The following is a 17025-nucleotide window of genomic DNA, read 5'->3' on the forward strand; positions in this document are numbered from 1 at the left end:
AGTTGAAACTGCTTCAAATTCCCAATGACACACATATCTTATCAGAGCTGCTTTGCATAATGCATAAATATTTATTTGCTTTTAATCCTGCAAAGCAAACCTGCCTTGTGGCACGTTTCCCTTAATCGGCAGCTCTGGCGCCCGACAAGAGAAGCATGTCCCAAATTCAGAGCCTACTTTGGATGCAGGGGCAGGGAAATAAGCACCCAAGGTCCAGTACCCACCACTCCTGGGGTGCCCAGGGCAGGATTGGGGTGCCAAAAGCCGCCATAAAGCACCCTGGCTCCTTGCCTGCAGGCAAACGAAGAGCTTGGCTCAGGCACCTCATAAATAACAGAAAATAAATATATCTGCACCATGAAACCATGAGAGTGTGTGTGAGAGGTGGCTGGATGCTGACTGAGCTCCTGCATGGTGATGCTTCCAGGAGATGGAGCAGGGAGGGTGGGTCTGGGCCCCCAAAAAAGAGATTTTGGGGGCTAGGTAAAGGAAAAGCACCTTGGGACAGGGAAGGCAGAGAGCATGTGGCTGATTTTTGGGGTTCATGGCATATTTTGGGGGTTCATGGCTTATTTTTGGGGTTCATGGCTTATTTTTGGGGTTCATGGCTTATTTTGGGGGTTCACAGCTTAGTTTTTGTACAAGGGCTTGTTGAGTTGAAAAATGGGAACCCTTCAATGTGATCATCCATGGGGTGGGCAATGAGGGGATGAACCACCAGAGACAACTCAGCCTCTCCATCACCCCAGCTCAGGACATTGCTGAGCACACACCAAACCCCATCAGGACCCACACAGCCTCACATGCCACAAAACTTGTAGGAATCAATAAAAAATGAGAATTTCCAAATATCAAATCACCCCAACACCAAAACTTGGCACAAGTGCAGGAAGCAGCACACTCACCCTCATCCACCCCCACCCCACAGCAATCACAGCATTTGGACCCTTGGGATTGTGAATTCATTCCTCAATCAGCTCCTCTCAAATGGGTGGGAAGGAAAAGGCAAGAGGTGCAGCAAGGGGGTGAATTCTGTGCTCAGCTCTTCACTGCACATGCAGCCAGAGCAGGTAAACACAGAACTACTCCATAGTGGGCAGGGAAATGTATAAATAGGATTTATTTCAGCCACTCTGCCCCAATAAATAGCATTGATTTCAGCCACTCTGCCTCATCCTCTGATAACTTGTTGACTCAGACAGAGCCCCAAACACTGATTCAAAGCAAAATGCTGTTTTTGTTCAAGATGGGAAGAATCACCTTAACCTCTATCCAGGGCCAGTGATTTGGGACAGGGAGAAGAAACCAGCCCAGCCACCCTGAAGAGGCTTTGCCCGGGAGCTGAGTGTCACCTTGCATCTCTCCAGCACCTCCAAGGAGGGGCACTGCTCCATCTCCATGAACATCTCCCCCAGACTCCATATCCACTGCCTTGCACAAAGCACCCCAAAGTGCAGCAAAATCACCACTGGGAAAGCAGTTCCTGGCCTAAATGCCTATCATAGCATCACTGGAAAGGTGGGTTAGTAAAGGGGAGAGGACAGAAAACCTACACACAGAAAGGTTGAGAGGAATGGTGTTGGCAGGAAGGGTTTCCACAGGTATCACCATGGCTTCAGCACACACTGGGGGTACAGACTCAGCTTGGCTCTCCCTGAACCAGACCCAGGCACAAACAGTGTGACGGGGAGGAGGAAGAAGAGAGACACCCCAGCAATGTGTCCTGTCTCACAGACAAGCAATGCTGTGCACCAGTGGCACCAGTTTTGGTTTTGGGGAGTGTGGAGCCATGGGGCAGCACATGAAGCCATCAGCCAACACTAGAAGAGAGTCACCCTCCTGCTGCTCTCCTCACCTGCAGCCCTGACAGGAGAATTTTCCCCTCTCCTCTCCTGGTCTTGCACCTCCAAAGTGCCAGATCAAGCTGCCACCTGGCCCCAGCTTCCATGGACCATGGGGACAATGCCACAGCAAAATCCATCCAGTCTGCACATGGATGAGACCCCCATGGGGACAATGCCACAGCAAAATCCATCCAGTCTGCACATGGATGAGACCCCCACAAGATGCAAAAAGCCTCCTTGGATTCTGCAGCATCCACAGCAGCAGCTCCCCTGAGCAGAGACAATTCCACATTATTTTGAATGATCATGTTCAAAATAATAAAGGACGCCTACGTGCTCAGATGCATTGACAGCAACCCAGCACCAGCCCAGGAGTTAAAAATAGCCCTTTGCAGGAGTGCCAGCCCTGACCACAGGCACCCCTGGCCCTGTGGGACACACACTCTCTCTGCTCTGCCCATTGGCATCACCACATCAGCTCCATGGCCCACTCAAAATCAGCAGGGGTTGAAATATTCATCTTGCTTGCAGGAAAAAGGAGAAAAAAAATTAACCAAAAGGAGAAAAAAAAATATATTCAAGGACCCTATGCTGCTTGGGGAGAGAGAAATAAATGAAGATGGGGAGAAAATTTATTGGGGTTTAAGCCCCAACCTGAGCAGGTGATGTTCAGAGAGCACTGAGGTGCAGAGGGGAGCCAAGCATCACCCTTGTGACAGATGTGAAAACAGAGGAAACATCTGCATTACAGCAATGGTACTGGAGCTGCCTTTTACCATGGAGAGCCTTGTGCAGGCAGCAACAGGGCTGGATCTCTGCAGGTGAAATTCCCACAGAGATAAAGACTCTGGTTTCCAACAAGCAGTGGTACTGTACATAAATTACAACAGAAAATGTGGGGAAACAAAGAAGTTTTCAAGAGAGCACACAACCCTCAGATGGGTGGCATAGAGAAGGCTGGGGGGACAGTGCCAGGGAGAAGTGGGGCTGATCTCCCTCTCCCACCCTCCAAAGGAATAAACCTTTAGACAGTGGGGGGAAAATTAGCCCACCTAACCAATAAGCATTTGAGGGGCACAGATGAATGGATGCAGCAGGACCAGCAAGGAGCCTTGGGAAGGGCACAGGTGGGTGCTGGGTCCATCCCAGAGCCAGGTTTCACTTTGAGAGCTCATGTGGGACTGGATGCATCAGGCTGATCAGCTCATGACACCAGTCATGCGTGTCTCTCTTAAATGTCTTTCTTCTCCCCTCTCATTTTAAACAAACAAACAAAAACCCCAAAACAGCCTGACACTAATTCTGACAGGTTTAATAAATGTTTAATGTCCTGTTAAAGGTCACCACCCACTCACCTCTGCCTGTGGATCTGCAGTACCAGCACTGGGGCACTCTGCTTGGGCTGTGCTGTTTTCTAAGGGCAATAATGCCCTGATGCCCAGCCTGGCACCTCCCAAGGAGCTGTGGGGCAGGGCTGGCACATGAACCCCAGCTAACCCCCCACCTTTGATGGGACAGGGTGCCCAAAGCAGCTGTGGATGCCCCAGGATCCCCTGGCAGTGCCCAAGGCCAGGCTGGAAATTGGGGCTTGGAGCAGCCTGGGACAGTGGAAGGTGTCCCTGCCATGGCAGGGGACTGGAACAGGGTGATTTTAATATTCCTTCCAACCCAAGCCATTCTATGGTTCCATGATTCAAGATCCTGGATGAAATTCATCTGAGGGCATGGAGGTAAACACATTTTGGGGGGCAAAAATACCAAACTCTAGCTCAGGGTAAAATGCTGTCATTTCACTTAAAGGGTTTCTGGGCATTTTTCCCCGGGAAGACAAGATAAAATTACAGCCCAGCAGTTCCCCTAAAGGGTGCAGAGCAATTTATTTCCAGTGATCCTCTCCTAATGAAGCCCATTTTTAACCTTGTCAGAAGGTGCATGCAGGCTGGGGGCAGTGGAGCAGCTCCCTTCCCCCCAGCCTGCCTTTCCCAGGATGAAAACCTCCAACCCAAACCCCAACCAGGATGTTTATTCAAGACCCAAACCCCAAAGGCATTTTAAACAAGCAAAGTTCCTCACATATTTTGCTCACCAAGTGCAATCCTTCATGCCAGGGATTGCAAGTTTGCACCAAGGGGGGTTTGGGGGTCCCTGCTGTCACCAGGATGGTGTCCCACTGCTCGGGTGGGAGCAAGGATGATTCTGTGGGACCCAGGCACCTGGGGGCACCTTGTGGTGTCCTCAGAGCATTCCAACACACCTGGGTCTCCACAGCTCAGCAGTGTGGTGGCCCAGTTTTTGGGAAGCTGGCCAATGACCCACCATCACCCCAACAGCCTCACTGCACTCCAGTGGGAATTGGTCCTCACCAGCTGGAAGGGCCCAGCAGCTCATGTGCCAGCTGATGAAGAGGGAGGAAGCCATAAGAGAAAGTCCCTTCTCCATCCATAGCAGGCACTGGTGTTGCTCCTAGGACACATCTGACACCAGGCAGCAGGAAGTGGCAGGGGAGCAGCAGTACAGCAGGCAGCTCCCACTGCTCCCTGCAGCAGCTCCTCAGCAGATGGTGGCTCATAACATCATTATGTTTACCTAACAAGATTGCTTTATTGTAGCCCTCCAACAATAAAGCCAGAGCATCTCAAAGCAGTGGCCAACGCCTGAGCTTTGACAATGCTGGTGCCAAAAAAATATATATATGTAATTTTAGATCTTTATATAAATCGTGATTTTAGAGGTCACAGTAATACACTAATTTTTTTTCCCTATACTAAAACAGATGTGACTCACATGCAAGCAAAAAAGACATACAATTCAATGCTTTAAATTCTTTTAAGTGCTGGGGTGGGGAGTTGCTGTAGCAATTTGGGTAATGCCAGGGGCACACAGAGCTCAACCCCCAATCCACCCAGAGCAGGACGCCAGAGACAGCGTTCCTCCTCCTGGCAAGGACTGTCATTCCCTGTCTGCACAGCAAACAGGGTCCCAGCCTCCTAAATAATAATGCAATACAAATAATAAAAGATAATTCCCACATATTTAATCATTACCAGAGCTCTGGGAAGAAATGATAATCAGGTCCCTACTAATTAGGGAGACATAATCCTGCCTTTCCTACAGGTTTTTCCATCCCTGTCTCCTACCCTGCAGTGAAACAAGGAGAAATCCAGCCCAGTGGGAAGCAGTGTAGCTTTGGTGGAAGCCTCAAAGAGATCCCAAGGCACAGCCACAGTGGGCACAGCCCCATCCTACCAATGCCAAAATCCCCATCCCACTGGACTCAGTATCCACCCTACCACAAATGCAACTTTATGGTATCTTTTGTGACTGTCCAAGCAGCATCCATCCAGGGAAATCCCTTCCCTTGCCACCAACATCCCTGTGGGATCTCAGCCCTGCAGCAGGACCAGCAGCTTGTCCCAAGCCTCACCCAAAACCTTCCAGCCTCCTGCAGCAGTCAGTGACAGTGGCAGCAGGGAGGGCAGCGCTGGCACCAACGTGCCTGGCACTGAGCCCTTGTGAGGTGGACAGGGTTAATGGCTGGCATGAGGATTGCTGCTCATTAGCAGCAGGGCTGGGTTTGTGCCTTTCATCTGTGCATCCTGTCAGCGTGGGAGCTCTGCCCAGCTCCAGGGAGCCACCTCCAGCTGGGTGAGATGGCCTGAGATGTCTGCACTGCCCAGGGCCAGTCCTCTGGTGCTGCCCAGCAGCAAAGGAGCAGCCAGTGCCCCAAGGCAAGGTCACCTCTCACAGCTACTGAGCTGTAGGTGGCTTCCCAGGCAGGAGACATCCACACAGACACAGCTGGAGCCAAAGACACAATGTGACCTCTGCCAAAACCTGGGCACAGAGAGGCACTCATCCCTTAAAGGTGGGTGAAGCAACTTCCAGCACAGCAACCACATAAAACCATGGAGATCTTTCTCACCCACTGGGGTGTTTTGTTTCCAGTGTCATCTTGCTCTGGAAGATTCCCACTCTAAGTTTTCCCTAAGCCAGACCAACTGCCCCTATGTTCTCCCAAACAACAGTTACCTGTTGAAAAGCTTTGCAGGTTTTTAGCCAGGGAGAAGGAAGCCAAGGGCTCCTATAGAGCCACACCATGGCACAACCCATGGCAGGGACCCCATGGACCCATCCTGCTTCATCCAGGGAGCTGAACTGGGACTGAAAAGTGCTGCTGCCATCAAGGCCCAGGCTCTATATTCTTCTCCCAGAAGCACATAAATCTGCAATCTCTGTGCATCCATTGCAGGGGGAGGTTTCTCCTCCAGAACAAACCAAGCCAAGCAGGACACACAACCCTGGCAGCAACCAGCATCCACACATATCACCAAAAAGTTCAAGAAATGATCCAAAAATTAAAAATGGTTAAAACCATCCTGCCCAGCAGTTTTCTTCCCAGCCATCTCCAGTGGGATCCACACCTCAAAGCACCCTCTGGGCTGCCAGGTTTTAACTGTGAGGCTGTGGGAACAGATCAACAGCAGGTCTGTGGTGCCCACCACAAGCCTTTGCAGGCACCTGGCTGGCCCAGGGGCACTGCCAGACCCCAGCACACCCCACAGGGGATGTCACCCATGGCCAGGAGGCATCTGGGCTTGTCTCTTCCATCTCCAGGCATGCAGGTGGGCTCTCCATGGCACATTTCCAGGATCTATCCTGGGTTCACACCACTCTACCCACTGGCACTTGCTCTGTTTAATGTCAGAGATGTAAAGAAAATGAAGATGGACATCTCAGCCCTCATTGAGAGGTGGAGATTGGCTTTGAGGAGGGACACGCTGGCAAAGGACAATGACATCCACGTGGTGATGCTCCTCACTGGTCCCCCACTCATTCCACCCAGATTAATTAATTACCTTTTAATACCACCTAGACCAGCACAGAGCAGAGATAAGACAATGTGAAGCCAGAAAACCCCCACAGAAGCTGTTTGCATGGACAAATGTAAATACTGCTCAGCACAGTCAGCTCCTGAGGAGGGGTCCATGTGCCCAGGAGGGGTCCATGTGCCCAGTGCTTTTCTCCACAGCATCTCACTCAAGGGATGCTTTCCTTTGCTCCCACAGCAAGGAGAGCCTCGCTGTGTTCTGGGTGAGCTCCTAAGGTGGTGTTTGGCAGCAGCTCCTGGACCAGGATGGGACATGAGGTGGTCCCACATGCCCCAGCTGATTTGGGGGTCTCTGCAGAAACATCTCAGCCCAGTGCTCCACCACTCTTGGGATTGAAGCAAATTTAAGCAAGGAGCAGCACCAAGAAATGAAGCATCAAAACAACGAGCCAGAAATCCCCATGACCACAATCCCTAAAGCCCACCTGGGGCCACTGCAGCTTCCTGCAGCTCTTGACTGCTTTTTAAAGACAACATTTCAAGAAATGCAAACTGAACATGCCCTGTGAAGGGACAGGGCTGCCACAGGGCAGAGCAGAGCCCTGGGAGGCTTCACTCCAGTCTGCAAAGAGCTGCCACCTCCTCTGCAAACCTCCAGCTGGGGCTCTCTCTACCCCCAGCCCCACTGCTCTGGCCACAACCCAGATGGACACCAGACCCCTTCCCCATAGCTTCCAGCTGGGCTCCTCCCAATGAAGGAGTCAATAAACACATATTCAGCTCATGGATAGCTACCTCCATCTCGGGAGGGGCTCCCAGTAGATCCTTCCCTGTCCTCAAGAAGGTCTCTGGTGGTGGCAAACCTCTGCTCCCCCCTCAAAGCCCTGAAGAAGTTTTGTCATTACCGGCAAGGTGTTAACACAGCCACACATGTGGCTAGAGGAGCAAAGCCAGAACAATAACACAGCCCCTCATCTGCCCATCATGCCCCTTCCCCAAACCATCACACACCCCTTGCACCTCAGCCCAGTCATCCTGGAGCAGCAGGATCCATTCACACAGTTTCTTCCATGACAAACCATCACCACCTCCACTCACCACAGGCATCTGCAGATGGGTGCTGGCAGCACTCAGAATAACCAAACCATGCCCAACACCACTGCCCAAGATGGGGACAGCCAGCAGCAAGGCCAGGGGTCAGCCCTGCAGCCAACCTCCAGCTGGAGTCCCTGTGCATTCCTGCAGCCTGGCTGCTGGGGTGCTGCTGACAAAATTCCTGAAGGAAGTCCAGGGCATTGATAATTGCCAAAAAACATCTGAGCTATTTCCTGTGGGAGAAGCAGATGGGAATCCCCCATTAACTCCAGAGGCCAGAGGTTGTGTTTTGGCCTGGGACTTTGGGGGTTGGTGTTCTTCTCCTTCCTAGAAGCAACACTCCAGTTACATGTGATGCACACCATGTAGGACAGGCAGACCTGTACCCTCTGTGCTGGCCCCAAAGCCCACCGTTCTTGTCACCTCCTGCCCCATGCAGGGTTCTTGTGAGAGGAAGGGCTGGGCTGCCAGTGTGGGCACTGTGTCTCAGCCAGGCAGAGAGAGCCAGGTTGCTAAACGTGTCCTTGAGAAGCTTCCTGCTCATCTGCCCCAGCTCCTCATTAGCAAACCTGAAGGAGCAGCCACAGCACCAGCAGCTCCTCCAGAGAAGTGAAAGCCCTCTCAGGAGGGACAGGCAGCAGCACCAGAGCAAATCCCTGGCAGCATTCATTCATTCCTCAGCTTCTGCAAGCACCACATGAGGGCAGCTGCCCGATCCCTTCTCCTGTCCAGTGCCAACACATCCCTGGCAGGTGTCACCCCAGAAATGTGGCTTTGAGAGGCCGTGCCAGCCTGGAGAGCCAGGGTGCATGGGAAAGCAGTGGCACAGCCCCAAAGCAGGGCACCCTGTCCCTCAGTGGCCACTGGTGGTCACAGGGACTCTGGCTCTGCAAGGCTGAAGGGAGGAGAGCAGGGGACCCTCGGGTGCTGATAAAACCTGACACACTGACCTGACACAGGGCCCTGACACACAGCTGCTGACACTGCTCCCATGGCAGCACGTGCTGCCGTGCCAGGCTGGCTGCTCTGCCTCAGGGGCTGCAGCACAGGCACTGGGACAGCCTTTGGCTGCCAGCAGGGTCAGCTCTCATCCTGGTGGTCCCATAGTGCTGCAGCAGTTTCCACAGAAGGGGATTCTGCAGGCTCAGATGGCAATGACCAGCTTAATGGGCATGGGTGCATTGGGGGCCTCTGGAGAATTAAAGGCTCTCACATTCACAGGATTATTCCCCAGCTACAGCACTTCAACAGCTCCTTCAGTGGGAGCAGCACCAAGAGCAGACGCCCCGAAGCTCCCATTATGCAAGGCCACCACTGATGTCCCCAGGTGGTTCCAGTGTCCACAGCTTCACACTGACAGGTGACAGATGTGGCAGCAGGCTGGGTGACCAGCCTCAAAGTGCCCATAGCAGCTCTGCCATGGTGCTCAGTGGCACCATCACCTCCCAAAGTGCCCTCGCCTGGCAGTGCCCAGAGCCCACCAGGATTACCTGCACAGCACCGCCGGGTCCAGGCTCACTCCTGCACAAGGCACATTAATAGGATCACTCCAATTTACAGCTTATCCCAGATAAACCCACTGCCAGCCCCACACGCTGCAAGGACAAGGGCACCTGCTCCTCAGGGAGCAACTTTCTCCCTACCACAGCCATCCCTCGGCACCAAAAATCCTCCACTCACCCTGCAGAGGATGCCTGTGCCTTCAGGCCACGGTGCCCAGGCCAGTGACCAGTCCAGCTGAAGCCCCAAGCACTTCACCAGCTCAGCACCGTTTCTATTTCCAGCAGCACTGCTGCCAGTCCCCACACCAGCACAGAGGAGGCAGAGCCCTGCTTCCAGCTCCCCTTCCTGCCTGGCACCGTCCAGCACAGCCAGGGCAGGTGGTGGTCACAGAAATGCCCTCAGGATGTGGGCCACCCCTGAGGGCCAGCCTGACATCCCCTGTGCCACCCCCAGCTCCACTGCTCCCTGCACCCCCTCTGCAGCTCCTAATGCCCTCCCAGCCTTGCTGCTTCCCGGCATCCCTCCACAGCCCCCATGGATCCCACCAACCCCAGGGCCCATCATCACCCCGGCATTCCCCCCACCAGCCCCAGTGACCCCACAGCTGCAATGAGCTCAACACCCCATCAGCTCCAATATCCCCAGCATCTCCAAGCCCTACAGATCTTCAGTATCCTTCCCAACCCTAATAACATCCAGAACCCCTGCCAAGCTCTACTGCCCTGCAGCATCCCCCCACACCATCAGCTCCCAGTATTCCTACTGCCCCCTGAACTCTCGCACACTGATGAGCCTGGCATTCCTCCCCCAGCATCTCTCCAGCCCAAATAATCTCAGCATCCCCTGCAGCAACCCCAACATCCCCCGTGCCTTGATGCCACACCGCACCCCCAGAGCCCCATTAACCCCCACCAGCCCTAATGAATCCCCCAACCCTCAGCCCTAAAGAGCATCCCTCAGCCTTAAAGAGCCCAGCATGCGCCCCCACCCTCCTGCCCCCCAAGCCCGCAGCCCCATCATCTCCCCAGCAGCCCTGCTGCCCACTGACATCCCCCGAGCCCTGATGTGCTTCAGCAGCCCTGCAGCCGTACCCCCCTCCAGCAGTCCCGCTGCCCCTCTGCATCTCCCAGCGCTCACCCTACCCAACGTCCTGCGCTGCATCCTCAGCACCACCCTCCGCCCGGATCCCCAATGCTGCCCCGCACACCTCCGGCCCCGACCCTCCCAACCACCCCCCGAATCCTGCTGCCCCCCGCATCCTGCACCCCCAGCCCCACCGCTCCCCCATCGCACCGCGCACCCCCAGCGCCCCCGCCGCGGCTCCCCGCACAGGGCCGGCATTGGGGGTGGAGAGGGGACCCGTCAAGAGCGGAGGGGAGGCCAAAACTTTTCCTTACCGCGGGCGGTTGGGGCGCGGCGCCGCTGCCTCCCCCGGCGAGGCTGCGCGGGAGCGGCGGGAGCGGCGGGAGCGGCGGGGGCGGGCGGGCGGGGGCCGGGATGGAGCCGCCTCCCGCCGCCTCCCGCCGCTTCCCGGGCGGAGCCGGTACAGCCCGACAGGGGCCTACAGGAATGAAAAGAAGCCGAGAGAGGGGTGTCGGTTTTTTGTTTTTTTTTTTCCCCTCTCCCCCCCCCCCCCACCCCAAATCGGGCAGGGAGAGCAGTTCTTTGTTCTGTAATCCCAGTAAAAGTGCCAGCCATTCGCCCCGCCGCTAATCCCAACCCCGCGCAACGGCCGCATCCATTGGCTGCCCTTTCCACACGGGATTAACCAGCCCGAAATCGGGGAGGGGGGGCCGTGAAGGCCGGGGGAGCTCTGGAAGTCCTTTCACGCCGCGCCGGGGACGCGCACACACCGTACCGGGCCACGCGGGCGCGTCCCCGGCGCGGCCCCGGCGCGCCCCCGGCTCGGGGGTGCCGCGGGTGCGTGTCGCCACCTGTTGGTGCTGGCACGGCTGGGCTGGACCGGGTGTCGTGTGGATTGGCACCTCTTGGCACGGCTTGATCCGTGGGGACATGGCATGGTATAGAGTCACAGCACCGCATCATGGTTTGGGTTAGAAGGGACCTCAATGATCATCTTGTTGCAAGCTCCTTGCCATGGGCAGGGACACCTTCCACTGTCCCAGGTTGCTCCAAGCCCCGTCCAACTTCGCATTGAACACTTCTAGGGATGGGGCAGCCACAGCTGCTCTGGGCAACCTGAGCCAGGAAGAAATTCTTCCCTGCCCTCTGGCAGTGTGAAGCCATTCCCCTTTGTCCTTTCTCTCAAGCCCTTGCTCAAAATCCCTCTCCAGCTCTCATGGAGCCCCTTTAGGCACTGGAAGGGTCTCTAAGTTCTCTAGGATCTCCCCAGAGCCTTCTCTTCTCCAGGCTGAACAACCCCAGCTCTTCAGCTTGTTTTCATTAGCTGAGGTGCTTCAGAGGCATGGCACAGTTCAGCTCAGCTCAGCCTGGCCCTGCACAGCTCAGTTCAGCACAGTCTGGCCCTGCAAGGCTCAGTTCAGCACAGCCTGGCCCTGCACAGCTCAGTTCAGCACAGCCTGGCCTTGCACAGCTCAGTTCAGCACAGCCTGGCCCTGCACAGCTCAGTTCAGCACAGTCTGGCCCTGCACAGCCCAGTTCAGCACAGTCTGGCCCTGCACAGCCCAGTTCAGCACAGCCTGGCCCTGCACAGCTCAGTTCAGCACAGTCTGGCCCTGCACAGCTCAGTTCAGCATGCCTTGGCTCAGCATAGCTTGGCACAGGGAGAGGAACCCACCAGGAGTGAGCGATGCTTCTCTGATTTCCGTGCTGCATGTTGATGAATGGCAAATTAAAATGAATGAAAAACTACTAAAAATAACTTGACACTATTTTAACCTCTGAAGTTTTAGAAGTAGTTTTCCCTGGAAGTATGTGTTAGGCAGCTGCTCCATTATCTGCCCTCTCCAGGGCCATGGGGAGAAGAAAACATTTTAAGAGGAAACACTCTTTTTCCAGTTTCTGGAGGAGCATAGAAGGGGGGTTTTCTGTGCTGTTGAGCAACATGCAAGCACCCAGCACCTCATGGATCACTCCCCATGTCATCAAGTCACAAACTCATTGCATTTGTAGCCATACCCACAAGAGCCCAGCAAATCCCAGTAGGTTTCCAGTAGAATATTCAGGGCAAGACAGGTCCCACTGGGGTGGTCAGAGCTGGTCCCTAATTCATACCTGTGGTGCCTGGGACCATGAATGTGAGAACACACTTGCTGACAAATTAAACGACAGATCTTGCTGTGAAGAAAGAAATCAGGGCATCTTTTGGCTAATTAACTTTAAGCCAGCACCTCACCAGAAAAACAACCACCCAGCAAAATTAATTTAACTGGGTCACCAAGAACAGTATGTGGGAGCTGCCTGCACAGAACAGGCAGATTTCCATGTCCTGCTTTTGCTGGTGCCCTCCAACACTTTCCCCAGTATACTGCCTACCCAAGCCTGTGGCCCTGAGTGATGACATCTGCATAATTAATAAAAAGAGGGTGGAAAAAAAGTGTGCTTTGATGCAACCTCCCTGTGCACGTCCCTTGCTCTGTGCCCTCAAAGCACTGTGGCCCCACAGTGCCCATGGCAGCAGAGGTTTGGGGAGCTTGGAGCTCCTGCCTGCAGCCACACTTGAGTCAGGGTAATGCCAGCATTTATAGGGAGCATTTACACATCAGTCAAAGGAACATGATTGGTGTCTCTATTGGGAGAATTTAGCATCCCCCAGCATGTGTTCAACTCATCCCCACTGCAAACAGGCTGCAGCAACACTTTTCAGATCCTTTGAAAGGATGCTGCCCCTCAGACCTTGGCAAAGAGAGAGCCCAAGGTTCTTTGGCTAAAGACAAGCAGCTGGCTTGCTCTAACAGCCCAGGGAACCTTTTTGCCCTTTCCTTTCTTACAGCAGAGCTGGTCCCAAGTCTGAGACCCGAATGCTGAGCATTGGGGTATAGCTCTGTAACATCTGGCTTTGGGGTCTCATTTTTCTCCTCACCATTGGAGACCGTGAGCTGAAATGAGGTTGGAGACCCACGGGTACCACCCTTGGTCACCAGTGTATGAACACAGAGCTCCATCTCTGTTCATACTCCTTCCTGAGCAGGGGTATGAGAGCTGGGGACAGGGAGAGGCCAAAATAATCCTGAAATTTAGAGAAGAAGCCTTGGAAGATGGTGGGAGGGAGAGCAGGGTCGTTTGAGGAGATCTTCTGGGGTTGTGGACTTCAGGGAGGAGGTGTACGACCTGGTGGGAGTACAAATGTTCCACAGGTGTTCCACTGAAACTGAATCCACTCAGGTTAGCTCAGCCCCCCACATTCTGGTGATGCTCATGGTGAAAAGGAGACCTGGTCCAGCTGGGGGACAGATGCTGTGGCTCAAATGTACTTTTGCATCTCTTTCCCACCAAGGAAGAAACCTGTCACAACAGGGTAAAAGTGGGGGCAGGATGTTTTATTTGGGGGCCAAAAGAGCCCCACAAAGCCATCCAGTGTGAGAGGGATGGTTTAATCTCCTCTATCTCAGCAATAAAAGACTTCCTTGTCACAGTGCCAACAAAAGAAAAGGCAACATCACCAGGAAACAATCCTATCTGCAGAACTCTTTTTTTATATAATTTGTTAATTAATGACTGCTGGGCATCACAAGGATTGTTGTTTTCTCTGATATGCTGATTTCTTCTGTCTCGGTGGAATTGGAGATCACAAAAATAAAATTAAAAAAGGAGAAAAGCTGCTTCTTCAGAAGCAGGAACAGGGGAAAAGTTTTAGTAAAGTCAGGAGAAATTTAATTGAAAGAATGAGTCTATTTCTTCTTCCTGAAGGGGTATTGTGTTCTTTTGCTATAGCAAATTGCTGGTTAAAGCGACCAAGACAAAACAAAATGGTTTTTAAATTATAGATCAAAGAGCAGGAAGTTTCTGGAAGCCTACCCCCACCTCATCTTCCCAGGCAGGTCTCTGGTGAGCAGTGTGGCTGCGGGGGGCTGGCATCACCCAGAGTAGGGCTGGGAGATGCAAAAACCACATGAGGAAAAACCTAGAGGAGAAAATACGGGGATCTGCATAACTGGGTGGGAGGCTTTGAGGTTTGTGGAGGGGGAAAGAGCTTCTCCAGCCATCGTTTTCACTTGGAAGAGCAAGATTTTGCACTCAGGAATTGACCACCAGGTTTGGGGCTGTATTTGTAACAATTCCATCCTGTCCCAAGCCAGGTCCTACAAGGAGAGCCATGCTTCAAGCAGCCCAGTGTAGTGTTAATTCTTTTGCAGGGTATATACTACTGAGTAAAAATCAGCAAGGATTCCCTGCAAAACCCAAGCTGATATTTGTAGGTCCCAAATATATTTGTCGAAAGACCAGGAAAATGATTATCCTCTCTCTATTCCCTGCCCACTGGGGCTCAGTGATGGCTTACACTATTTGCTCTGCCTTCCTGCACCTCACACACCTCATTGCCCACCAAGTGCCCACAGCCCTGCTGCTTTTTCAACCTGTACTGCTCAAAGGGTTTGCTACACTGCAACAACAAAAAGGCTTTTCTAGCTGTCTTGTGGTCCACTGAATTATTTCCATGCTATAGAGAGGCAGTGAAGTGCTACTGAACCAGAGCCTCTGTACAGTGTCCTGGAGAGCAGAGCAGGGAGATTTCCCCACTCTGATTTCCCCCATCCTTCTGACCCTCATGTCACCGGGCAGGAGTAAAGGGTCCTTGCCCAAGCTGATGCCACTGGGGTTGGTTTTGGCTCAGGGGATGGAGAATCCTGCACACACCCACCCAAGTACCAGCAAAATCCCACGGGGACCCAACAACCCAGCCCTTGGTTCTGGGTTTACCTCTGCAGACCTCAGGCATTGTAAAGGGACAGGTGAGGCCCAGCTCATGGGAATCCCACTCTGCCAGGCATCAGGGTTATGCACACACCCTGTTTTGGCTGAGAGCATCACCTCCTCCTGACAGCAAGGGTCTAGGGGCTGTGCCTGCCTGCGCCCTGCCCAAGGTCAGGCTGTTCTTCATCCATTTTTAATCAAATCCGCAGCTGAGGTTACAGCCTCAGCCTTCGAAATCATTGCAGAATTTCGCAGTGTGGCTCCAGCTTTGCCTCTTGTCACCTTTCCCGTGGGACTGCAGCCCCAGCAAAGCTCCTTGCTCTCCCCTTCAAGGCTGCTTTCAGCCCTGGATTGCACCCCCCTGGCACTCTACCTGGCTAAGCCATCACACTGAAGGCCCACACCCCATTCCATGCTGGGAATGAGCTAAGGGTGTCAGTTCTCTGCAGCCCTGGGGTGTTGGTGCTGGTGCCCCAGTGGTGCTGCTGGCCTGGCACAGCCCCCCCAGATTGGGGCTCCCACCCACTGGTGCCCTTGGAGCGCTGATGCCAAGGGCAGGAGGCATTGACATTCCCCCGGGGTTCTCACAGTGCAAAAGTAAACTTAACGATGTTATCCACTGATGTGGTAATTAATACCCTGGATTCCTTTTATTGGAATGAGCAAGGGTCAGGACATGCTGGGGGTTTTAATTAAGAGATGGGCTGGAGAAGCACTTGCTCCCAGTTTTCCCTGGAAGGGGCTGTGCTGGGTGGGGGGTTGAGGTCTGGTGTGCATGGGGTGTCCAGTGCCCCTTGTTGGGTGCCTCTGGAGTGGCCCCAGCCCTGCACCCTCCATACCAACCCATACACCTGCTCTACATCTATGTGCCATGCCAGACCCCACTGGGTCTTTTTTTTAAGTGAAATGCTCTCAAGATCTTTAAATATTAGGCACAAAATGTTTTCCCTGTGCTGTGCTGTGCTCTGCAGCACCCATCCAGGGCAGGGAGCAGGCAGGAACGCTCTGCTCGGCAGAACCAAGGATGCCAGGGTCGTTTTGCTCCAAAACTGCTGTATCTGTAGTTGATCCCGCTGCTATTTTTAATACAGATGCCTTATTGAGATTCAAATGAATGTTTCAAATCCTTGCTCCTTTGCATAATTCTTTTTAATTAACACTTCAAAGGTTTGAACACAAGATCCATACTATTTCCCTAACGAAGTTGACTGAGCCTCCTTTCCCCCTAAGCTTCCTCAACACATTTCTGAGGGAGAAAGTCGGGGTTGGGGCTCTCTCCTGTGTCCCCTCTGCAGGGGCATGATGGCATTTGGGACCAGCCCCTGCAGAAACAGGAGCTAAAGGAGTAGAGGGGATCAGTGGCTGCCATCACTCACCCCTGCCACCAGCTTGACATACACTGGCAGCCTGAGCTTGGCACAGAAATCGTGGTGTTTGAAGTGAAAATGGTCAAGCTCACAGCCCCACCATGCCCTGCCCCAGCCCCAACTGCTGCTCTAAAACATTTTCACCCCACATCAAATAAATCTCCCCAAAAGGAGCATCCATCTCCAGGGTCACCTTTTGGTCACATTTTCAACCATCCTGTCACTCAAAAGACCCAGAGGCACCTTTCTTGCTTCTTAAATTGTACTTTGAAAATAAAACCTGGCATTGTCATACAATTGCATTCAGTAGGAAGAGCTGTAGCTTTTCCTCAGTTATCCCAAGAGCTGGGAATGATAAAAGGTCCCAAGTGTGTAACAGAGACATAGGCACAAAAGAAAGAGCCCAGGTTCCATTCCCACCTTTTCCCCCATTGCTGTACCCACACGGTCTCCCTTTCTTGAGTGGGAGCATCCTCACTTTGCAGGATTGGGACTCCAAGGAACAGCATGGTTTAACACATAGGAAAATAAGCTTCAGCTTTAATTTCTGCAA

The 17025-nt window shown here is 53.3% G+C and overlaps 1 protein-coding gene across 4 annotated transcripts in view; it reads right to left on the bottom strand.

The window, feature by feature from the left end:
- GTF2IRD1 (GTF2I repeat domain containing 1) overlaps positions 1 to 10739 on the bottom strand; it is a 71894-nt gene extending 61155 nt beyond the window's left edge. For all 4 annotated transcript variants that reach the window (XM_058037523.1, XM_058037521.1, XM_058037522.1 and 1 more), the window contains exon 1: positions 10668 to 10739. The gene's annotated coding sequence lies outside the window, so the exon portion shown is untranslated. The remainder of the gene's footprint in view (positions 1 to 10667) is intronic.
- Between the last annotated feature and the right edge of the window lie 6286 nt (positions 10740 to 17025).

The sequence above is a fragment of the Melospiza georgiana genome, chromosome 19, assembly GCF_028018845.1.
Source record: "Melospiza georgiana isolate bMelGeo1 chromosome 19, bMelGeo1.pri, whole genome shotgun sequence".
In the NCBI taxonomy this organism is placed as follows: domain Eukaryota; kingdom Metazoa; phylum Chordata; class Aves; order Passeriformes; family Passerellidae; genus Melospiza; species Melospiza georgiana.